Below are 27,374 nucleotides of genomic sequence, written 5' to 3'. Positions count from 1 at the left end.
GGATAAAAAAAGATTTTTTTAAAAAAAAAAAAAGATGGATAGGTAGACATATAGATAATATACGATAAGATACGGTAAAAAAAAAGGTAGGTAGATAGATAGATAGATAGATAGATAGATAGATGCATAGATAGATAGATAGGAGATAGATAGATAGATAGATAGGAGATAGATAGATAGATAGATAGATAGATAGATAGGAGATAGATAGATAGATAGATAGATAGATAGATAGATAGATAGATAGAAGATAGATAGATAGATAGGAGATAGATAGATAGATATATAGATAGATGGATAGATAGATAGATAGATAGATAGATAGATAGATAGGAGATAGATAGATAGATAGATAGATAGATAGAAGATAGATAGATAGATAGATAGATAGATAGATAGATAGATAGGAGATAGATAGATAGATAGATAGATAGATGGATAGATAGATAGATAGATAGGAGATAGATAGATAGATAGATAGATAGATAGATAGATAGATAGATCCGTTTGCTCGGTTCCTCATTTCCCTTCCCGGCAGGTGTCTATCTCTTTTAGATACAAGAGCCCGGAGAGCGCTGGTCCCCAGATCCTGTAATATGCAGTGAAATTAGATTATTGTTCTGTTTTGTTATTTGTTTATTATGTGCTCATTAGACAAATAGACACATAAGGGATAATAAGTATCTGCTAATTATGAATTTCTGAAAGGCCGGGAAGAAAAGGAGTCATTTGTTTCTCAGGAAATAAGTAAAGAAAGATAAAATCTTTACTTTAAGGGTAATTAAATATCTGTATAGAACCAACTTTACCGAATGTAATTTGGAATGGGTTTGCATTTTTTATACGTCCTGGTTTAAATGCATTGAGCCAATGTGAACAGGAAGGGAAGATTTTCTGCACATCATTTTTCAGGTTAATACGCTCTTCCAGCTGAGTCATACTCCTAGAATCCAGACTCTGTGATCCGGGCTGCTGTATGTAATGTCTTCACGGTGAAGAGGTGAGGTTGTTACATTGTACCGTCTTTTGTAGCAGAGGGTCCTTTGTTCTCCCCTGGGCTCCAGATGTTGGCTAGACCTGCCCCTAAAGTGGCCTTTTTGCTCCCATCTCTACAGTGTTGCCCCTCCACTGCAGATAGGAACAAGGACAGCTAACCTTATGCTTTATACATGGTAACATGTTTGCAACTACACCTGACCAATGTAGCCAACTTTACCTTGAATCTGGTAACTTGGTGCGCCATGATGTCTCCCAACCAATGCTATAGAAAAGTCTTATTAAACTTGACTTCATCTGTAATTTTGACAGATATCATAGAATAACTCCATGGAACCTATTATAAGTCGTCATGTGATGGATCCGGCTCTGCATCATGGCTTCCATCTATCCCAGAAACCGCCATGTAGATTTCTTTTCCTTGCAATCTACAACAATGTAACAATCCTCAGCTACGTAAAAGGCTCAATTATTGCTGCCGAGAACGAGCACATCCGAGATTAGAGCTGACATTTATCTTATTACATGAGCAGTAAATAAACTCGGTATTTATCAGAGGAAGACACCGGCCATGGCGGTCTCTGCAGGCAATGCGGTCACATGAAGGAATTAATTACAATGTAACCAGCAGAAGCAGGAATACTATGGCTACACTACGGATTGTAGATGAGAGGGACGATACAGTAGTACATGTTATCCAGTTGGAATGCCAGTAGGGACTTCAACTTATGTTATAGCAAACGTTCTTTATTGATGTCCAATAAAACACAACGCGTTTCCGCCCCCTTTCTCAAGTGTAAGAACTTTTAAGTGTGGAGCTGGATGCATAACATAAGGTGAAGCGCGGTGATCTCTATCTTCTGGTCCTACTGGCATTCCATTGACACCTAGGTTGGCACGGGTCCTGCAGCTCCAACACCTAGGTAGGAACCCCCCTACAAAGTGGTTCATAGACTCTATAGTGGTTGCGGTCATCACAACCACATAAGGTGAGAGGCTCTCATATAATACCTATATCCACCCACCTTATGTTATGTCACCATAAACAGCTCGGTGCTGTTCTCTGTTTTCGTCTCCATGTTATCCAGTTGGGTTGTGACTATGAGTCCACTGAATATTTTTAGAAACCATCTGGTTACTACTAGAAAAAACATCATAAATGGGTTGACTTGTATAGCTACCCTATTTGATACCCTATTAGAGTCCATCATTCATAACCATCATCATTTAGTGGTTTCCAGACCACCCCGTCTCAAAATTTCTATGGGCACCATCAGATATGTAGAATGAAGCACTTGGACCACAATGCAAAATCTGCACCAGACCTCCAACCATGACATATCTTGGTAGTACTGGTCTCCTCAGTGCGGTAACTTAAAGCCCCTGTGTCCTGATACAAGATCTCTAATAGGGCCACCACTTATAAGCATGTGCTATGTATAACAAGGCACCAGCCTTGTTATACTCTAGAAGGCCATTGGGCCCCTGCAGATTCCAGGGCTCAGTAGAGATTGCTACCTCTGCATCCCTTATAGATGAACCCCTGAGTCTCCTCATTTTGGGTCCATTTAAGACCGTCCCCTCTGGTTACATCCAATATAATGCTTGATTCCATTGCAGAATTGTCCATTATGAGTGTATGACTCACAACGGACATACGTAAGGGGGTAAATACTTTTCCAGAGCACTGTGTGACTATATATACCATACTGTTGTATACTAGGTCTTGGTATTTTGGCAAATATCTCACACGGAAGGAAATAAAGATGATAAGACATTTCCTGGAGAAACAACACAACAACATATTGCATCTTCTCTGTTTCAGCTAAACAAATGTTTTGGTATTTCATTTATTTTCATGTTTTTCCCATTGCCGGTAATGACAAGGCATAGCGTTTTCTAAAAGCTGTGTAATTACGAGATGAAGTCTATGAATCACATGGTAATTATTGTGGTTGCTGTCACCTCAGCTGAAGTGTTATCGTGTCAGAGTCATTGGCGTTTTGCGTGTGGCTGTTTGTTCGTGTGCTCGCCGCTTACTTCACATATAATTTGGAAGCAATCAGTAAGAACATGTAAATTGCTATGTATGTAGCCACTTAACATGTAATTTGATTCTCGTTAGATGGATTGCGTTTCGATGCCAAACAGAATATTGTTCTGCTGATGCATCTGTGTACATTGTGCTGTAATGGCCAACTTTGGCTACCATCCTATACTCAAATTTGGTCATGGGGAATGACTTTGTTCTATGGATAGTCCATACGTGTTACTAAATGTGGCTATTGCTACAATGTATTCATGTTAAAGTGTTTATATCTGTACACCACCATCATGTCATGTGTTGGAAGAGTTATTTCAAAAAGTCCCATATAGCTCAGTTATATTGCAATAACTTGCAATTAATTCAATTTTCAACAAGAACTGTAGTCGTAGTCGTACGGGGTGGGCTGCCAAGCAGATCAGACACCATATTCAATGTGACTTTAAGTTATACTTAAATTTGGTCCTGGGGAATGGCTTTCTTCTATAGATATTCCCACAGAACCCCCATACATTGCTTACTGATCATACAGTAGTTATATCTACTGGATTTTTACTTATTTTTAGGGGCGTTACTTGAGGGGGTGCAGAGGGTTCAGTCGCACCGGGCCCAAGAGCCCTAGGGGGTCCATAAGCCCTGGCATCAGTATTGAGATCACAGCTTCCATATGGCCCATAAACCAAGGAGACTCACAGATTAGGGTGGGTTCATATCTGCGCGCAATCTCTGGTTTAGCCAATCTGGCCAATGTCCGTCTTCTGCCCCGCAAAACTGGACAGGAGACGGAAACCCGGCGGTCAGCTTGCAAACCCATTCACCTGAATGGGTTTGCAAAGTGACCGCCCATGAGAGTCTTCTGCCTGTCCGCGAGGAAACCATTTTTTATTTTACCGGACACAAAGTTTCCCCGTGGACAGGCAGAAGATGCTCATGGGCGGTCACTTTGCAAACCCATTCAAGTGAATGGGTTTGCAAGCTGACCGCCGGGTTTCCGTCTCCTGTCCAGTTTCACAGGGCAGAAGACGTAAATCCAGTGAGGGCCAATCATAATAAATTCCTATATACCGTAATAATAACAGTTATATCCATAGGCTGCCCAAGCATCCCGCATCTCTGCTCATCCTGTTTTTTTCTTCCTCGCTGTTTTGCGTAAACGCCCGAACCGATCCTATTTCATATTTATTTTCATATTACAGACATAAATAACATGGCTTCATCAAGCGCGTATGATTATTTAGTGCGTCTGGCGGCTGTAAATAACAGCACCTTTAGTAGGCTATTAATGGCGCCGGGCGTGGGGGAGGGCGATCTCACTTTCTAATGTTGTAATAAGTTCTCGTCAAGAAACAGAGGTGGGAGACGGGAGGGAAGAGCCGCGTTCCTAATTTGTGTGTATTACTTATTGCAATTTGACACCAGCCGCTCCCTTTAGTATTTTGGTTTGTATGGGATGTGACTGGTCTCACAATTCACAGAGACGTCTGAGGAAAGGGGGAAAAAAAATATCCAAATTCCACTAAGAGAAACTGAAGGCGAGGGAGGAGAGCAATGAGCTGCTATGAATAATTTCCGGCTAATCAAATAGCATTGCCTTCTTCTGCGGTATGCTAATGTGGTTATGGAGTCCTGCCTGGAAAAAAATAAATAAAAAATGCAAAATAATAATAATTTGATATAATAATCTGGTGCATGGGGAATGATGTCATCCACAAGAAGAGATGGAAATTTTAAGACACCTTAGAAGGAATTGAACCAACCTTTATTGCTGGCTGTAAGAGGGAGATAGATGCTGTGTGTCAGGGAGTCGTACAATGGTAGACGGTTACTAAATCATTCCAATAATGTCTATTTTTTTTCTTTTTCTGTCAGCTTATTTGCTATGTTGTCGGTTTTTGTTTCCCTTTTTACTGTACATAGTCAAATGATCCAAATTAGAAAAGAAAAAAAAAATGACAATGTAGTGTCACCGCACATAGACATGCTCAAACAAAGGAGAGAAGATGTGTCAAAACCCAACCATCCCTTGTATTATAAATTTTTTTAAAAATTATTGTGAATTTATATATTTTTTAATTTTCTAAAAGTATCCAAGATCAATTATGACATACAAAAAGAGAACCAGCACACACCACATGTGCACCATCTCAGAGAATCAAAAAGAGAAGAAGCTGTTCTTCCAGGAGGTGACATTCTAGTCTATCGAGCTTGGATGGATTGCGGACAATGTTGGACGTGGGCACTCTTTTAATGGTCTTGATTCTTCCATTCCCAATGGATATTAAAGCACATTGGGTTAAGTTGAAAGATAGGTGGGTTGTGAGGAATAGTACCAGACCAAGCTTACCAGTACTCTATCGGTACCCATACCTTTAGTAGATGTCAAACACTTGTTTAGCCAACAGCTGTTTCTCCTACTTCCTCCATTCAATACGTTCCCGGTAGGAATGCCAATGAGGGAAGTGGGGTAAGCAGTTGTCCAGCACTTCTGGTGGTGGCTTCTCTACCCCAAGAATAAAAAGCTCAAGAGATGATACTCAACATGCCCAATTCTTGTATCCAATGACATCATTGGTCTACAGAGAGTCAAGAGGACCCAAACACATTCGATAGTTAGCCAGTCTTATAAAATAGTCTGTGGGATCAGGCAACTTTCATTTTATGTGCATGGGAGTGTCTTGACTCTCAAGAGGAGCCTTCAGATGTATTGGAATTAAGGTCACAACCTAATACCCGTAGAGAGGCCAAACTTTGAAGGAGTTTTCAGTCCCAATACATTTTTTTTCATATTAATGTCCTCTTCTATCGAATCACCGGTGTACAGTGTTGCTTTCACCATAAGACCAAGGGTGAATTTCAGGGCCTAAGATAGTTGGGCATCTTTGTTGAACCGATTGAGTGGGACACTCCCAGCAAGCAGGGTTTTCAACTCTATCTGCCTCCGTGATGCACCATTCACGATGGCGCGAAGGGAATCATTTGAGGTCACATTAAATTATAGGGGCCCACTTATGAAACTTTTGATCAGGGTCCACTAGAGTACTAAAATGTCTCTGCCGGTGTGCCATGTTGCGATTCTTCCATGACCAATCTACCTATATGCAAGATTAGGTATATTACATTTCCTCACTCTATTGTCAACTCAGTACAGAGTCAAACCTATACCGAAAAAATGCAGTTTTCAGATGTTTATTTTGCACCTCTGTACAAGCAGAGCCAGACAAGGGACTAAATTCACAGTCTCATTTTTTCCAATGTTCAGTTCAGTCTCAGAAGTTCTCTGCCACCCACACATAATTGTCGCTTATACCAAAGTTTCCCGGTAAAACTAAAGCAAAAAAAAAAAAAAAAGGCAGAAGCGATTAGCTAAGTTGAAATTGATATTAGTAGAAATAATTACAATAAAAGAACAGCGATAATTTCTTTCCCAGTATGAGATTTAAATAAGCATCAATCATAACAATTATTTATTATAAAGCAGCTGTCAGTCACCGGTGGCTTCACCCAAGGGAGCCGAGAGAAGCAAATAAACAAATAAGACGCTAATTACCATATCTTATTTTACCACCGCTCGCACTTTAACAAAGCACAGAACATTTGAAGGCATCTTTCGATGATAGAGTGCATACACAGGGGGCGGCAGTGAGGGGACACATTGGATTCCATCAACTGCACTGATAAGGCACTTAAAGGGACTTTAGAATTGCTTACCTATTCTTAGGCCATTAGTATAAGATCAGTGAGGGTCCAACCTCAACGTATCCTAAATATAAGCCAATATACCAGATCAATATAAAACAAAACAAAGACACCGAGCGCACTAAGTGTAGTATTTGAGAGTACACAAATGATTTAAAACTGGTTAAGTATTAACGTGGACCAGATGGCCTCTCACCTTATGAGGTTGTGAACAGTCACAACACTTGAAATCGTATTAGGGTGAGAGTGGCAGCAGTTCAATCCGTCACCGGTGAACCGGAGGAAATACTGAAGAGGAAAAGGGGACCAAAGGTCCGTTGAGGGCGTCTGACCTGACGGGACCTGCTCTCGTTTTTTGCACTTGAGAAAGGGCCAGTGTAAGGCCCGAAATGCGTCGTGCTATATGCTGTATTTTTAACTACCCAATAAACCCTATGTGATTGGACCCTGGTTTACCATCTTCTTAAACATACCAGTGTGCGCGGTTCTCCCTCAACGGACCTTTGGTCCCCTTTTCCTCTTCAATATACCAGATCAGTGAGGGTCCAAGCTCAACGTATCCGAAGTATAAGCCAATATACCAGATCAGTGAGGGTCCATCCTCAATGTATCCTAAATATAAGCCAATATATCAGATCAGTGAGGGTCCATCCTCAACCTATTCTAAGCATAGATCAATATGTGAGGGGTCAACCCCAACATATCCTAAGTATAGGCCAATATGTCAGATCAGGGAGGGTCCAACCTAAACGTATTGTAAGCATAGGCCAATATATCAGATCAGGGAGGGTCCTACTTTTGGCACACCCAGGAATCAGCTGGGGATGCATCCATTTCATACCTGGTAAGGTAGCACAGTCACAGCCATACACAGCCGTACAAGTTATTTAAAAGAGTTTTTAACCCCCAGCTAGGAGCCTAGAAAACCCCTTTAAGCTTTAGTAGACCAAACAGGATCCAGCAGTCAGACCATATGGATAGCATGATCTAAATGATGAGAAATAAAAAGGCTATGTTCACATGTGTTAAAGTTACTGCTCTGCACCTTACAATGCAAGTAAATGAGGGGGAATTGCAGTAACAATAATAGCCAAGCATACAGACAAGCTACTGTTCCTTGGTAAAGGGCCAGGGCACTTGCTCACCCCTTTAATCTGCTTATTAATGCCAGTACCTGACGTCAGACACCTCCTCCCCCCGAAATATGTGAATTATTCTCAGAAAACCCCTCAAACAAACTCAATAGGGAAGATAAAAGCCAATTCACGGGAGCTGTCCGGGTCCTTGGTGCTGAAGCTCGGACTGGTAACTTGTGCCTGATGCTTTGTCGGCAATAGACTGGTGACTCCGGCGGAGAAGTGGTCATGGTGACATGTGAGGGCATCGTGACATTCACTCTGAAATAAAATACCTGAAAATATCAACTGCTTCTTCTTGTTTGTAATGTCACGAAGTTCTGAGAGGGAAAAATAGACAATCGAAAAAAAAGCATGAAAAAAATCCATATAATTTCATTTTAAATGCCAGGTAGTAGAACACATTTCTGTTATTTAAATTCACTTTTTCCATGTATCCTCCACTTATAAGGTGGATTTGTATCTTCCCTCTATCTGGTATGGATCTATAGTGTAGAACGGATGTTGTTGTTGTTGTTGTTGTTGTTGTTGTTATTATTATTATTATTATTATTATTATGATTCTATTTCACTTTCCCTTTTCCATTCCTTCCATATAACACAACACTTTAGGTTCAATGAACTTTTATCAAATATCCGTCGAACTCCTCCCAGTTCCAGAATTGTTCATTTTAAGTCTGGATTAATATGTCAGGCTGCACACCCTGAAGCAAAATCTGAAGTCAGGTAGTTTACCATCTGCTTCTATGGGATCCACCTGGATCAGAGAGGGAATGACGAGTCAGCATTTCATTCATCTGCATACTGATGTTTTAAATGAATGTAAAGTCAGTATTTAGTGATGGAGCAGATGGCGGACACATGAGATGGGGCTGGGGATGTGGATATCCTGGGAAACACCTTAGTGGCGAATACATGGTCACAAGCCGTAAATATCACTGGGAAAGGTCTGAACATTTACATATAAGTATTAGACTTAGATGTTGATCCAGGACTTGCCAGATTTGCAGTCAGGAAAACATTGTTACCTCTGACCTGGAGCAATTGTCTTCAGCTTCATGGGGTTTTCGCCTTCCTCTGGTTGGACTTGATGGACCTTGGTCTTCTTTCAATCTCATCTAATATGTTACTATATCTGTATATATGTCTCTTTGCACGGGTACACTATATACAGTATATTGTCAGTACTAGATCGTACAATCTCTGGTTGTCAGTTTGTCCAGTTCTGTTATCTCCGTGTATAAATGGATGAGTATTCACTTAGGATCCTATTACTAGAGTTAATCATTGCATGCAAAGTCGATTGGTTTCTTATCCAAGGATTGCTCACATGTCCATCACAAAGCTCTGCCCATTGTCTGTATATTGCACTTTCATTGGGTGGATGTCCCTAAACGAACTATCTTTAGCCAAATATGGAAAATTCACTTGAACCAGAATGTATATAAACAGAATGTATATATACTATATAGGACCTTTTTCTTTCCTTTATACCCCCTATATGTTTATCAAAATGTGTATCAAATGGATATATTATATGGCAATAGCCTGGTCTCCTGGTACTTTTGTAATTATTTCCCTGTATTCCTGCCTGCTTCCTCTCCCCTCCCATCACCTCCTTCATATTTCCTCTCCCCCCTCCTCTCTCCATAGATCTCTGTGTATGAATTGGATACAGAAACCGATTCTATACAGATAAAAGGTCTGAATGAAGATAAAACTCTACCAGTGCACATTTTATTTGGCAATAAATCAATTATCAGCCTCCTCCTTCCCTCTCCATAGACTTCTCTGTGTGAAACTGTATAGAGAAACCGATTCTATACGGATAAAAGGTCTGAATGAATATAAGCCTCTACCACTACACAGAATGTGGCATTAAATCAATTATCAGCCTCCCCCTCCCCTCTCCATAGACTTCTATGTGTGAAATTGTATACAGAAACATATTCTATATGGATAAAAGGTCTGAATGAAGATAAAACTCTACCAATGTACATAATGAGGCAATAAATCAATTATTAGCCTCCCCCCTCACCTCTCCATAGACTTCTGAGTGTGAAACTGTATATAGAAACAGATTCTATATGGATAAAAGGTCTGAATGAAGATAAGTCTCTACCACTACACAGAATGTGGCATTAAATCAATTATCAGCCTCTCCATCCCCTCTCCATAGACTTCTATGTGTGAAATAGTATACAGTAACATATTCTATATGGATAAAAGGTCTGAATGAATATAAAACTCTACCAATGCACATAATGAGGCAATAAATCAATTATCAGTCTCCCCCTCTCCTCTCCATAGACTTCTGTGTGTGAAACTGTATATAGAAACAGATTCTATAAGGATAACAGTCTGGGTAAAGATAAGGAGCAGGAGAGCAGCTTAATAAGTGGCTAAGTAAACAGATCTGTTTGACAAGATACATCACAAAGTTTCTTATAGTCACGTGTACTATTTGTTCATGGAAAGTTGCTTTCTAACTGGAGGTACACTTTAAGGGTTAAAAATGAAGGCATTTCCCCAACTTTCTGTCCACAGGGTTTCTCTTGCTTTTCATTTCATGAGGATCTCTATGTATATGGTCCATCTAAGGATTTTTTCCTAGCCTGCTTTCAAAATGGCTGCCACGTTGGCTGGGCAGAGCTGCCATTAGTTTGGTGGCAGTGAGAATCTGTGCTGAGACATAGTAAGAGTATACATTTGTCTAGCATTCAGGAAGAAAAGGGCACATTTCCATAAATCTTAAAGGTCACCGGGAAAATGAGTTCAAATCATTGACTATCTATATTGTTTCTGTTTTCATTCGATGGCTCGTTCTGAAGGTTTTAATGCCAGATTAAAGCTTGTGATTCTATAACATCATTATTACCGGGGATGCGGGTAATGAAATTATACTTAACCCTTCCTGGGTAGGGCAATCTCATATGTAACCGCGTATCTCATCCTAATCAAATTTATTGGCAGGTTGTTTTGGGGTATTTCTATATATTCATAGATAGATAACATAATATTGATGGAAAATCTTATTTATTTATTTATTTATTTATTAATTTTTGTAATTTTTTTTTTTTTTTTGCACTGTGTAAATCCTCTCTTATTCCTCCTGGAAACATAAACTTAGGAATGGGAATGGAAAGAATAAATTGATATCTGGGTGTTCTATATTCTTATCAATGAAGGATGAATTACTATAAGAAATTGAAAGTATAATATATTAATGAATAAGTAGACTTTTATTTACTGTTCCAAAAATACAAGTGATGGGAACAAAGTTTGTAATTCACTAAAAAAAAGTACCTGTCTTTAACTAGTACACTATCTTCTATAAGGATATGTTTTTAACTTTGACTCCTGTCTTTACGTTTCATCTGATTCATTCTGTCCGTACTTTATACATAAGCAGTGTTGCTGTACAATGAAGTCTATGGAGAAGGTAAAAGAATATGAGGCAGTCTACAGCATTACAGGAGAAGGCTGATAAAACTGTCTCTCTGTAATGCAGATATCTCTCTATTTTGAGCTTTCCTTCCCTCCTCCCTCTCCATAGACTTCTATTGTACATATTTGATCAGCGGCAGAACAAGGCAAATAAGGGAAGAAACAGGCCATTTTCTTTAATAAACCATATTACAAAGTTTGTTCACTTCACCTGCACATGCAAATAAATAAGTTTAATGTGTGAATGGGTATATTGTAGCCCTAGCTGAAGGCTGGCAATGGGGTGAGATTTCACATTATGTTTAAGACCCCTTTATGGATGTTGGGAGACTAAAACAGATCATTACAGTCTCCTATTTGTTTTGTATTGCATATTGATACTATACTTTATTACTTTACATTCCATATGATATTACATGACATGATATACTCCTTGCTTGTAAATGTATTAACCCAATAAATCCTACTGTTACTTGTAAATAACGCCACGGTAATAGATGTTAGCAGAGGTTTCCTCTACGTTGGTGTGAAATGAGAAATGCAGAGGTGACATTCATCATTGGTGACTTCCATCTTGTCATTTCCACCGGGACACCGGCTTTGCAGTTGATCAAGCTACCGTCCTATTCAGTTATTCAATGCCTGGATAGATGCAGGGTTACAGTCACAAAGCTTGTTCAATCGGTAACTGGCTCCCATTGACCTCAAGCATTCTGTCTGGGCCAAGTATAGAATTTTGGAGGTTGTAAAGAGATGAAAAATGGAAAACCAAATGTCACTTACCATCACTCATGTAATGTGCATGTATATAAACAGTATGGACCTCGGCCATGATAGACCCCTGCATGTTACAATGCAAAATCTAACACAGAAAATGTCTTTTGAGGCAACAGGACCCAGAATTTTTTCTACTTCGGTCGTGGATTTTAGTATGTGGAACTCACTAGTTCTCTGCCTGGGGTTTGTGCATGGATTGGTTTGCTTAAAGAATTGGTGCACGTGGTGCGGAGCTGCCTTAACCATTCGATGGCCAGGTGTGTGGCCTAGGTTAAACTGCAGTTTTTATGGAATGTTTGCCATTGTTACATTGCATTGGATGAAACTATGTTAATGGCTGCACCTTGTATACTTGTCCCTTATTGCTGAATATAGTATGCCTGACCACCAATACTGCATGACTGCCTATTGTAGTGTACATAGTACTGGTGTCCCCAGGTGCAACGCATTCTTGTATTTATCTGAGGATTGCACTATACTACACAGTATTTATTAAAGGATTGCACTGCACTATTTAACAGCGCATTTCACTACATATACATATTGCACTGCACTATGAAGAAAATAGAAATCTATATCTGAAAGCATCCTTACGTTGCAGCAATTTTTTCTCCCCACACCTGCCTAAAACTTTTGCACAACACTGGGTCATTACTGTGGGTGTAACAATATGTCACTGGCTGAATAGTACACAATACATTGCACTACATCTAACTGCAAGCACTACAATCCCCCAGCTTTGCACGTGGTTTCGATTGTGCTATTTTTACCACTATGTACTGAGCTCTGTAAGGTTGTATTGCACTGCACCTAACAGCATGTCTGACTGCTCAATAGTCAGCTAAATATTAGCATGACCCTGACTGCATTGTACTCCGAAAGTATAGTAATATGCCTGAGGACTCTGTACAGTACTCCACCTGTACAGTAGAAGTCCCATAGGATTGCACTGCACTGTACAGTATGTGATTGCATGTCCCTGTCTGTACTATACTATAGTATTAATGCCTGAGGATTGCACTGTACTACACACTATTGAATGCCCACTGTACTGTACTGATACAGTAGATGTCCCTTAGGATTGCACTGCACTGCATATTATTGAATGCCCACTTTTATAGTACTGCACTGTACAGTATGTGACTGCATGTCCCTGTCTGCACTGTACCTAGTACAGTATTAATGCCTGAGGATTGCACTGTATAATTGCATGTTCTCTTCCTGTGCAGTAGAAGTGCCTGAGGATTGCACTGCACCATATCCTGGGCAGCATGTCCTTCTGTACTTTATAAAGGTCTGAGGATTGCTTAGCACTATATATAACTGTCTGCATGTACTATCACTGTAGAGCAGTAGTATTCGGGGTGAGGTTTGCACAGCATTATAAAAATGGATGCCCCCTAGTACTGTGCATGACATTGCACTATACAGTATATACGGGAATTGCATGGCCCTGGCTACACTGTGCTTTACCTGTGCTTTACAGTAGAAGCACCTGATGATTACAGTGCACCAGTACAAGTACATGATTACGTCACTGCACCATATAATCGCATGACACCTGCACTGTAGGAGCACCTGATGATTGCACTGCACCATATAACAGCTTGATGCCTGCAATACACTCTATCTGTACATTTGGAGTACATGATGATTGCACTATAACATCTATAACTGGATGATACCTGCACTGCATTCTATCTGTACATAGGAGCACTGTTTATTGCACTGCACCATATATAACTGCATGATGCCTGCACTGCACTCTACCTGTACATTAGTAATACATAATGATTGCACTGCACCATATATAACTGCATGACACCATCTCTGCACTTTATGTGAACAGTAAAAGCACCTGATGATTGCATTATAACATATATAAACTGGACAATGCCTGCACTGCACTCTGTCTGTATGGTTATAATACCTTAAGATTGCACTGCACCATATATAATTGCATGATGCTTGCACTGCACCCTACCTGTACTGTAGTAATACATAATGATTGCTCTGCACCATATACAGTATAATTGCATGATGCCAGCACTGCAGTCTACCTGTACAGTAATAGTATTTGATGATTGCACTGCACTATATGTTACTGAATGATGCCTGTACTAGACTCTATCTTTACAGGAGTAATACTTGATGATTGCACTGCACCATTTAACTGCATGATGCCCGCACTGCACCCTACCTGCACTGTAGTAATACCTGATGACTGCACTGCACTATATAACTGCATGATGCCCCCAGTGTACCCAACTTGTACTGTAGTAATGCCTGATGATTGCATTGCACTATATAACTGCACGATGCCTGCACTGCACCATACCTGTACTGCAGTACCACCTGATGATTGCACTGCACCATATATATGCATTACAATCATCAGGTATTACCACTATATGTTTCCTGCACTGCACTGTACCCTTACAGCAGAAGTACCTGTAGTTCCATGACACCATATATAAAATATTGTCTATCAGATCTCAACTCTGTACAGAAGTCCCACATATTACACTGTATTCCATATACATCTTCATGTTTCTGCTGACTGAATTATGCATAATAGCATGTATTTGATTCCTCAAACCCACAGTATATTTGCCTGCACGTTACAGTACTATACACTGTACATACTGCTGCATATTCCGGATTGCCCTGCACTTGGTACTCTGCCCTCTACACTGTATACAGCTTGTCTGGGGGCTTGCATTGCCCTAGATACAACGGCATGACCTGGTCTGTACAACACTGACTGCATGAACAAGGAAAACATGGACAAAAGAATATACAGTAGCATGCTCTTTATGTATGGTGACGGTGACATGACTCAGTATATACAGTGTATTCATTGTAATGGCCTGGCAATAGAATGCACTATGCCTGATCTAGAACTTACTTCCATACTACCTACAATAGGCATAGATAGATAGATAGATAGATAGATAGATAGATAGATAGATAGATATTAGTTAGTTAGATAGATAGATAGATAGATAGATAGATAGATAGATAGATAGATAGGAGGAAGAGTTAGATAATACTCCCAGGATATCGGGTGTTATAGTCTTGAACCATGTGAATAACAATAGATTAGAGAGCACTATACTGATACTTAAAGAGGACCTTTCACCACTTTTGGGCACATGCAGTTCTATATACTGCTGGAAAGCTGACAGTGCACTGAATTCAGCGCACTGTCGGCTTTCCCGATCTGTGCCCGGTGTAAAGAGCTTACGGTGCCGGTACCGTAGTGCTCTATGGTCAGAAGGGCGTTTCTGACCATTAGCCAGAGACGTCCTTCTGCCTCGCGGCGCCTATCGCGCTGTGCTGTGGAGCGGTGAGGAACGCCCCCCTCCCTCTGCTCGTAGTACTCGTCCATAGACGAGCATTATCAGGAGCGGGAGGGGGGAGTTCCTCCCCGCTCCACAGCACAGCGCGATTGGCGCCGCGAGGCAGAAGGACGTTCCTGGCTAACTGTCAGAAACGCCCTTCTGACCATAGAGCACTACGGTACCGGCACCGTAAGCTCTTTACACCGGGCACGGAACGGGAAAGCCGACAGTGCGCTGAATTCAGTGCACTGTCAGCTTTCCAGCAGTATATAACACTGCATGTGCCCAAAAGTGTTGAAAGGTCCTCTTTAAGTGCAATCCTGTAATACTTACTACTTATACTACTTCTCATGCGATTTATACTGCATGTACATATGCTTGAGGATTATACTTTATATGCATGTCAATGGACCACATCGAAATACTATGGAATGATTGCATTGGATTGGTTATTATTGCATGTTATTGCATGTAAAAAATTTGCATTCCCGTATGTATAAGAGCTAAGACATGGTTGTTACGTATTTCACAATCCCATTAAGTGTGTACTTGGGTTCTATATTAAGCCGCCAGTGGCAACATGGGATTCAGTGGGATTATTCCAAGGACTAGCCACAAAGCAGATTAGCTGTTTGATAGTAATAAACTTTGCAGGGGCAGAGAATGGCCAAGAACAGGACAGTAACTACTGGATATTGAGTATTTGTTAAGGACTCAAAATATCTTAAAATATCCTATAATGACCTGGAGCCTTGTTCTCTATTTTCTATTTCTTTTATTTTCTGTACCGTATAAAGCATGTATAGATCACCTGTAGAATGTATTGTACATTAAACCTGCCTGCCACAATGTAATGCTGCCCTACCCTCTATATTGCTATATATGAAGTCCATGCATGAACAGAACTGACTGCATGTGGAATGCAATGCACAAAGCATGTCTGAATATGGAAGGACATGTATTATAAAGATTTACTTGCACAAAGAATGTATTGGACAATGTTGCTTTTTTGGCATGTAAAATGCTTTGGACTATATAATACTGCTTGGAAAAGGAATGTATTGCACTGTATATGACTGCATACTGAATGCATTGCACTGTATAGGACTATATATTGAATGCACTGCACTGTATATGACTGCATATTGAATGCACTGCACTGTATAGGACTGCATGTTGAATGCACTGCACTTTTAAATGGCTGCATATTGAATGCATTGCACTGTACAGGACTGCATATGGAATGCATTGCACTGTATATGACTGCATACTGAATGCATTGCACTGTATATGACTGCATATTGAATGCATTGCACTGTATAGGACTGCATACTGAATGCATTGCACTGTACAGGACTGCATATGGAATGCATTGCACTGTATATGACTGCATACTGAATGCATTGCACTGTATATGACTGCATATTGAATGCATTGCACTGTATATGACTGCATACTGAATGCATTGCACTGTACAGGACTGCATATGGAATGCATTGCACTGTATATGACTGCATACTGAATGCATTGCACTGTATATGACTGCATATTGAATGCATTGCACTGTATAGGACTGCATACTGAATGCATTGCACTGTATAGGACTACATATTGAATGCATTACACTGTATATGAATGCATATTGAATGCATTGCACTGTATAGGATGGCATATTGAATGCATTACACTGTATATGAATGCATATTGAATGCATTGCACTGTATATTACTGCATACTGAATGCATTGCACTGTATAGGACTGTATATTGAATGCATTGAACTTTCTAGGATTGCTTGTATAAGGAATGAATTGCAAATAATAACTGCCTGCATCACGAATCCAAAAATAAACTTGCCTTAATATGATATAAAATGCACTATATACTACTGCCTACTGACTGAATGCACTATATACTACTGCCTACTGTCTGAATACATTACAGTATATACCACAACCTGCAGACTGAATGCATTGCGCTATGTACGACTGCCTGCTGACTGACTGTATTGCACTATATACTACTGCCTGCAGACTGAATGCATTATACTATATACCACTGCTTGCAGACTGAATACATTATATACTATTGCCTGTAGACTGAATACACTATATTCCACTGCCTGCAGATTGAATGTATTTCACTATATACTACTGCCTGCAGACTGAATGCATTATAGTAATATACCACTGCCTGCAGACTGAATACATTGCACTATATGCTACTGCCTGCAGATTGAATGCATTGTACTATATACTACCACTACCTGCAGACTGAATGCGCTATATACCACTGCCTGCAGACTGAATACGCTATATACCACTGCCTGCAGACTAAATGCATTGCACTATATATACTATTGCCTGTATTGTACTATATACCACTGCCTGAAAACTGAATGCATTGCACTGTATACTATTGCCTGTATTGTACTTTATACCACTACATGCAGACTGAATGCATTGCACTATATACTATTGCCTGTATTGTACTATATACCACTGACTGCAGAGTGAATGCATTGCAATATATACGACTGCATGCAGACTGAATGCTCTATATACTACTGCCTGCAGATTGAATGCATTGCACTATATACCACTGCCTGTAGATGAATGCATTGCACTATATACTACTGCTTGCAGACAAATGCATTGCCTTATATACTACTGCCTGCAGACGAATGCATTGCACTATATACCACTGCCTGTATTGTACTATATACCACTGCCTGCAGACAGAATGCATTGCACTATATACCATTGCCCGCAGAGGAATACATTGCACTATATACCACTGCCTGCAGACTGAATGCATTGCACTATATACCACTGCCTGTATTGTACTATATACTACCGCCTGCGGACTGAATGCATTGCACTATATACTACTGCTTGCAGATGAATGCATTGTACTATATACCACTGCCTGCAGACTGAATGCATTGCACTATATACCACTGCCAGTATTGTACTATATACTACTGCCTGCAGAGGAATACATTGCACTATATACTATTGCCTGCAGACTGAATGTATTGCACTATATACCACTGCCTGTATTGAACTATATACTACTGCCTGCAGACTGAATGCATTGCACTATATACTATTGCCTGCAGACTGAATGCATTGCACTATATACTATTGCCTGCAGACTGAATGCATTGCACTATATACCATTGCCTGTATTGTACTATATACTACTGCCTACAGACTGAATACATTGCACTATATACCACTGCCTGCAGAGGAATGCATTGCACCCGGCTGCATACTGAAGGCAATGTGCATGACTGCATGCTATGGAATGTACTATACTATATACTTTAACGCACTATTGACTGATATCATACGTCAAGTTATAAAACTAATTTTCATAAATGGATAGTACAGGTGAAAATAAACTGTGTAATATACCTTATTAAATATTATCGCTATAGCATCCAAATCTGTCTTTAGCCTCGCACACAGAAGTCTATGGAGAGGGAGAGGGGAAGAAGGCTGTTAATTGATTTATTGCTTAATTGTGTTAAATGATCTTGCCTTGAACATACAGCAGTGTCAGAAGAGCTGCAGTTACTTTATGCCTTTTCCAAAGCCTCCTCATTAGAGATGAGTGAATAGTATACTATTATCCGATCGAACAACATTCCTGTTTTTTCCCATAGACTATAATGGTATTCGATATTCGATCGAATACTACTCGCTCATCTCTACTCCTCATCCCTTCTCCATAGACTTTTATGTAAAAAGTAACTCTGTTAAGTGGACAAGCAAATTTAACAGTATATATTACAAACTTTCCTACAATTATTTGTCCTATTCATTTATGAAAGTTGTGTAATATTAGAGGTATATTTTTAATAACATGGAATGTATTGTACTGAATACTATATATATGTCTGCATGAGTAGGGACTTGTATTACTACTAGTATGCATGGCAGTATATGGACTGCTCTGGAATGGACTGCACAATGCATGAATGCATGGCCCCACTGAACATATATGCTTACATAGAAATTGTATACCTAAATATAGGAACTTGTGCATTAAAGGTACTGTCTATAGTGCTTAGAAAATAGTCACAGGCAGTTGTATGAGTGACGCCGATACATGTGCCCACCCATAGACTGATGGACCTCCCATAATGCCGTTATCAGACTGACACCTTTGCATTTGGACTTATAAATTGATCGTTCTGCTCTCTTTCTGTATTCAGGGCTCTATTCTTTAAAGTGTTAGGGCAATGCTGTTTCATACATACGTGTTGGTGGTGGTAGGGAGCTTGACATTGAACCTTATACATCTGTCCTTCCTTCCGTTTACACCTGGTTCAGTATTTCTCGAGATGACCAGCTTTGAAAAAACATCCTTTAAGTATCTGATCGGTGATTCCCTCGGCCCTATGTTCTCTATTTGAGTAGAGCAATGATCCTGCATGCTTGATATGGGAATGATGAAGCTATCAAGTGCTCTATTCTAATGGACAACAAAGGACCTCTTATTCTTAAGATTATTGGGATCCCAATGATGAGACACTTAATCCCCTAGTTATGTAACTACACCAGTTAAGGACCAATGATAACTAATGTTATAGCTTATCATCTCAAAATCGAAAAGCTCCATTCTTTTACTACCCAACATAAAATAATAATTTTCTATTTGTCTGCAGCCATCACTAGGGGGCGCTTAAGAGCATACAGCAAACTTTTTCTGAAATGGAATTCAATTTTTTTCAATGTTATGACCTCAACCCACTATTGATGCTTGCATGCATCCAGAATTTTTTTTATAATATTTTGAAGATTAATATATATATATATATATATATATATATATATATATATATATATATATAAAATTATATAAAATTAAAAGATTAATCAGCAAAAAAAAGTTTAGTCAATTTACAGTTAAAAAATAAATTATGCTCCAAGGTACATGTTCACTTTAAATCTTACATACTCTGTTAGGGGCATTACAGGGGTGGTGTAATACCCCATAGCGGTGCCCTTTTCATAGAAGGAGAGGCTGGGGGCTTGATACTGCACACTGGTGTCATTGTTTGCTGCCTGCACCGTACTATAGTACAATGAGACTTTGCAACTACATCCTATTGCCTTGCATCTTTTATGCCTGCAAATGCTGACTTACTGTGTGGGTGAACGACAGATGATACATATGTATATACATAACCGCATGACTTTACCTTTAACTGTAAGCCTATAAACTGCAATGCAATGCTCAGCTTTGTGTCTTTCCATCGGGTTGATTTGCATTGATGCTAGAATGTGTTGGGATGTATTAAGCTGCCTGTGCATGGACTTTATTGTGGTGTAAATAACTGCCCTGTGAATTGCATTGTATATCACAGTTTATCTCAGGAGTGAATTGCATTGTATATATCTGCATGTATCTAAATTGCATTCAGAGGCCTTAAATTTGCCTGTAAGTGCACCGCATTGCATTAGACGGAGCTCACTATATTGCTTTATTCAGCTACTTGTTTATGCCGGGGATTGCACTGTACGTCTGAATATTTACCGCCACTAACTTTTTAGCAATCACCATATGGTTGGTTCAGTGACATCATTTTAAGTCACACCATTATAACATATTAGAAAGAACAGGAGACAATAAAAGGTTGTGGACGATCCATATACAGATTAGTGTATATGTAGCAATATGGGTACGCAGGTACAACTGGAGCCAGAGGCCCCTCTGTTACATAAAAACACATCCTTATCACTCGACGTGTCCTGAAATGACCTCCTTAGAAAAAATAAGATTTTGTGATACTCTGTCAGGAGTTGACGTGTCTGTGTGTAGCCACCTAGTGGTTATAATGTGCACTGCAGCCTGTCCAGGGTTTCATTTTTGTAATGAGATATTGAATTTATATTGTGATTTTGGAGTTCCAGGCATAATTTGGAGTAAATTTGGACATATCTTTACCTCTTCCTTCATCATAGCTACACCTCTGAATAAAACTGTTTTTTTTTTGTTTGTTTTGTTTTGTTACCCCAGTAGGGCTCATAATCTTTCCTTATTTTATCTTGACATATTATGAAATGTGTGGCAGGTATGATAGATTTACAAAAAAAAAACCAACAACATGATTTTATGATATTCTATCACGAAATGTTTATCCTATGTGTATTTATTTTTGGCCACCCAGTGGTTGTGATGTGTATTGCAGCCTGTCCAGAATTTCACTAGCTTATTGTTAAAAGGAAAATGTTTGTTTTGGTACCGTGTTAGCCAGTGGTTATGAAATATGAAAAAAAAAAAAAAACTTTTTAAGTCTTCAGTAGGTGATACCTTTTTTAATGGCTAGCTCATAATGATGACAGAATATGACGTTTCGAAGCTTCCTCTGAGCTTCTTCTTCAGATATAACTAAAAACACTTTCTAGAGGCTGCATATTTATGTACAACAGGACACATAGGGATAGGATTACAGGAGGGAGGGGGGAAGAGGCTTATTACTATATACTTATAACAACAAACAATAAATTGCCAGATAGCTTATTGTTGTGAAATATTGAATGAATATTGTGATTCGTGAAAAAATTGGAGTCTTAGAGTGACATAACCCCAAACCTGTGGCAAGATATGAATAGCTTTTTTAAAAAACATGATTTTGTGATACTCTGTCACGAGTAGGGTTGAGCGATTGTGTTCGGAAAAGATCAGATTCCGATCGGCGATTGAGAAAATTTCACGTTCGTGATCGGAATTCCGAACACAATCTTTTTAGGTGGGATCGAGATCGGTGATTATTTCCCAGGATGCTTTGCTACTGGCCAAGCTTTGTGGGGAAAGCTAACAATGTTAGCCTTCACACTGAGTATATGTCCCACTTATTCTGAGCGAAGTGCATACTCAGTGTGAAGGCTCCGCTGCGGTTCCATAGGAATGAATGGAAGCAGCCGGCACACAGCCTTAACCCCCTGCGTGACGGCTGCGTCCATTCATTCTAATGGGAGACTAGCTAATAACTCTATTAGCTACTTACCTGCAGAGATGGCTGGTCCAGTGCCTGGTGGTCTCGTTCTTGTTCGCCTTGCTGCCCCAGCCTCCCAGGTTAGTGTTAAAGAGCTAGGAAGAAGATGGGTCTTGTGGCTTAGGAGAGTGTGGGCGGGTACTGCCTGTACCCGCCCACACTCTCCTAAGTGAGGCGGGGACAGCGAGGTGAAAAAGACCGAGAACACCGGGCAACAGAGCAGCCATCTCTACAGGTAAGTGGACACCAGGGGGGACTAAGTAGCCATAGTCATGAGATGTCTATCCTATGTGTGGCCATCCAGTGGTTGTGATGTGTACTGCAGCCTTTTAATGGTTGTGATAGCATATTTCAATGTTGAATTGAAATGGATGGACTTGCACTGTTTGGATAGAGAGTCCACAGATCATCCGACTTCTGATCTCCAGGATTCTTGTGACTAACACTGCACATCTGGTCCTAAGTCGCTCATCTATACCAGTGATTTCTAGTGCTACTGTCCCTTTATATTGCAGCAGGCAATGGGGCCTTCCAATACTCCAAGGCCTTCATAAAGAAGGGGAGATGGTGGCCAACAGGTTGCTTGTTGACCCTAGGTACGATCGGGCCCAGATACATAATTTGAAGCTGCTGGGCCCCAATGCAAAATCTGTAATGGGGCCCCACTTACTATAATACCGGTGTTTCTTCATACTGTTGAGAGGCCTTCGGGCCCCCTTAAAGCTCCAGGGTCCGGTAACAATTGCTAACTCTGCACCTCTTATAGCTAGCCCCTAATATGGAGGGGAACAAATAGGAAAAGAGTTTTATGCCACATCCAAAGTGTAAAAGGGAAAGTAAAGGGTTATCAGCCCAAATACTGCCCTCTGTAGTCAGGGAGGAGACTTTCTTGCCAAATTTCATAAATCATACAATCTTGACCTTTCGCAAAGAGTTTTACTCTACTGGGACTGCTACTCAGGAAAATATGGACCTCCGATGAGGACAGTAAATCCATAAGACATGGGGTGTAAATCAGACAATAGGAGAATGCAAAGCGTAAAGTCGTCTCAGGTCGCTCGTTTCCACGTATGGACAGAACTCCACCACTGTAGGTGCGCAGACTTCCCGAGTTAGACACCTGGCGTGGTGCCCTATCACCTCTTGTTTGGTTTTGTCTAATGCCTGTGGATAATAGGGAGGATGAGGTGTGTAAAGAGTCCAGGCAGACGGCCCCCGGTGCCCCGGCGTGCTCCCGTCCACTCACCCCGTGTCTTTTATTCTCGGTAAGTTATTAAAAATGTAGACATGAGCGGCTCCCAGGGTCAATATGTTGTTTTTAAATTTAAACACGAATTTCCATTTCATTGAGCCTTCAGGCCTAATGAGATGTGCTTTGACAGGAGCAGCTAGCTGGAAAAGGCATGATTGAGGAATGAGCCAATAATATTAACGCAAAGCAGAGTTGTCTGCACACTCCACGAGCCTGATTCGCCGGCCTGGGTCTCCGTCGGGCTATGCAAAGGAGGTTTTGTGCTGCGGGCGTTGCAGAAAAATGTCAGATACATTTAACTGTCTCTGAGCCTCTCGCCATCTATCCAGCCAGGCTGCTGCTGCATTTCAGTCAATCTATTTACAAAGGAGAAGAGGGAGCGCCACACGCGTTTTCTGCTGCATTGCTAATCCCCTGCATTACCAGCAGGGCCCAGGTAGCAGAGCTCAACTTGGCTCATCAATCATACCAATTGACAAACTCGGTTCTGCTACATCTACGGACTCAAAGAAAAGTCAATGTCATGTCGATGCCAATTCTAACAATGTATATTAACATTAACCCTAAATGTAAAGCTCTCGTACTCTCAACATGTGCAATGTATAATACCAGTGTCTGCCCTGAGGTCCCAGGGCTTGATACCTCAGCACCCCCTATAGTTACACCCCTGACCCACCACTCATTCATCTAAATCCCGCTTGCTGCCAACACACCCCCATTTATCTGTATAGAACTAATATCCAGTAGTAGCCAATTCTGCAACAAATCTGCTGCATGTGAATATATGCTTAGAAAAGGAGCAGCATTAATAGTCACATGGATATAGGGGGACATAGGGGGCGCTATGTGATGTAGGGATTGTTCTGTACAACACAGAACAATAGGGAACAATAGATTGTATTCTCTCGTGTTCAAGCCAACTCTTCCTAGTCAAATACAGTACTGTATGGCCAGCCATTTGATATCAATGTACATATATATTCCCATGTATCTGGCCTAGACTCTGGACTGCACTGCCCCACCGACCCCATAGAGGTCCCAAAAAGTCCTAAAATAGGGATAACCTGAATAATACAACAGGCCATATAGACTTAGCGTCTATATCCACATGCAGACTGGTCCTTTCTACATGGGGGGGGTGAAGATCCTGGCCATTGAGTCTTTTTGGAGAAGGGTTTTACAGATATCATGTTAAAATGTGGAAACCGTTATAAATGTATAATAATAAACTGTCTAACCATGACATATATAGATTTATAAAAATGGTCAAATGGGCATGAAAGGGTTAAATGAAGCAGCCGGGCAGAGCCCACTAACTCCTCCTCAAAGGCATAAAAACAGCAGGAAAGGGCCCAAGACATTTGCACAATTCAAGGTCTTTAAAGCTTCTTTCAGGACAGCAATTAGCAAACTGCAGAATTAAGAGAAGAGGCGAGGAGCTGCGCTCTGCTATGATGTGGGGTCAGAGGCGGCTGCTAACAGCATCTGATGTGACACATTATATTCCCTGCTAGTAAGTCATGGCGCTGGCAACTGCCCACTTCTGCATTGGTGCCTCTTGGATTCAATTAGGAGCTATGTTTAGAATCATGAACTATTCAGGTCGGAAGATTTCCGTATGGGGAGAGACTGTCGTCTTCTATCTGGCCGAAGACGTCTTGGATTGTCTGCATTTTGGAGGATAAAGCAAATTTTATCCTTTCTGGGCCTCATTTATAGATGCATGCTCTGATAATACATGTTCAGACAGATAATACACATGCACGCAGGCAATACAGTCAGATAATACACATATAGGCAGATAATACACATACAGGCAGATGATACACATACAGGCAGATAATACAGGCAGATAATACACATACAGGCAGGTAATACACATACAGAAGGATAATACACATACAGGCAGATAATACACATACAGGCAGATAATACAGTCAGATACAACACATACAGGCAGATAATACACATACAGGCAGATAATACATATACAGGCAGATGATACACATACAGTCAGATAATACACATACATGCAGATAATACACATACGTATACAGGCAGATGATACACATACAGGCAGATAATACACATACATATACAGGCAGATGATACACATACAGGCAGATAATACAGGCAGATAATACACATACAGGCAGATAATACATATACAGGCAGATGATACACATACAGGCAGATAATACACATACATGCAGATAATACACATACATATACAGGCAGATGATACACATACAGGCAGATAATACAGGCAGATAATACACATACAGGCAGATAATACATATACAGGCAGATAATACACATACAGGCAGATAATACACATACATATACAGGCAGATGATACACATACAGGCAGATAATACAGGCAGATGATACACATACAGGCAGATAATACACATACAGGCAGATAATACACATACAGGCAGATAATATATATACAGGCAGATAATACACATGTACACACACAGGCAGGTAATACACATACAGGCAGATAATACACATACATGCAGATAATACATATACAGGCAGATAATACACATACAGCCAGATAATACACATACATACAGATAATATACATACAGGCAGATAATATATATACAGGCAGATAATACATATACAGGCAGATAATACACATACAGGCAGATAATACACATACAGCCAGATAATACACATACATATAGATAATATACATACAGGCAGATAATATACATACAGGCAGATAATACACATGTACACATACAGGCAGGTAATACACATACAGCCAGATAATACACATACATACAGATAATATACATACAGGCAGATAATATATATACAGGCAGATAATATACATACAGGCAGGTAATACACATACAGGCAGATAATACACATACAGGCAGATAATACACATACATACAGATAATACATATACAGGCAGATAATACACATACAGGCAGATAATACACATACATACAGATAATATACATACAGGCAGATAATATATATACAGGCAGATAATACACATACAGGCAGATAATACACATACATACAGATAATATACATACAGGCAGATAATATATATACAGGCAGATAATATACATACAGGCAGGTAATACACATACAGGCAGATAATACACATACAGCCAGATAATACACATACATACAGATAATATACATACAGGCAGATAATATACATACAGGCAGATAATACACATGTACACATACAGGCAGGTAATACACATACAGCCAGATAATACACATACATACAGATAATATACATACAGGCAGATAATATATATACAGGCAGATAATATACATACAGGCAGGTAATACACATACAGGCAGATAATACACATACAGGCAGATAATACACATACATACAGATAATACATATACAGGCAGATAATACACATACAGGCAGATAATACACATACATACAGATAATATACATACAGGCAGATAATATATATACAGGCAGATAATACACATACAGGCAGATAATACACATACATACAGATAATATACATACAGGCAGATAATATATATACAGGCAGATAATATACATACAGGCAGGTAATACACATACAGGCAGATAATACACATACAGCCAGATAATACACATACATACAGATAATATACATACAGGCAGATAATATACATACAGGCAGATAATACACATG

At 39.9% G+C, this 27,374-nt stretch overlaps 1 protein-coding gene and 1 long non-coding RNA gene across 17 annotated transcripts in view; one reads left to right on the top strand and one right to left on the bottom strand.

Annotated features, from left to right (window-relative positions):
- Positions 1-27,374, top strand: part of CELF4 (CUGBP Elav-like family member 4) — a 908,448-nt gene that overhangs the window by 322,655 nt on the left and 558,419 nt on the right. The gene's annotated exons all lie outside the window — the stretch shown is intronic.
- LOC142192266 (uncharacterized) lies at positions 13,656-14,610 on the bottom strand. 2 transcript variants are annotated; one of them, XR_012714988.1, is made up of 3 exons: positions 14,435-14,610; positions 13,841-14,080; positions 13,656-13,702 (listed from the first exon to the last, which is right to left on the bottom strand). It is a non-coding gene; the product is annotated as an uncharacterized LOC142192266 (long non-coding RNA). The 2 variants fall into 2 exon arrangements; XR_012714989.1 differs by lacking the exon at positions 14,435-14,610 and adding an exon at positions 14,157-14,287.

Source organism: Leptodactylus fuscus, chromosome 1 (assembly GCF_031893055.1).
Source record: "Leptodactylus fuscus isolate aLepFus1 chromosome 1, aLepFus1.hap2, whole genome shotgun sequence".
Classification (NCBI taxonomy): Eukaryota; Metazoa; Chordata; class Amphibia; order Anura; family Leptodactylidae; genus Leptodactylus; species Leptodactylus fuscus.
Note: the sequence above shows the minus strand (reverse complement) of the source record. Positions and strands in the feature narration are given on the sequence as shown.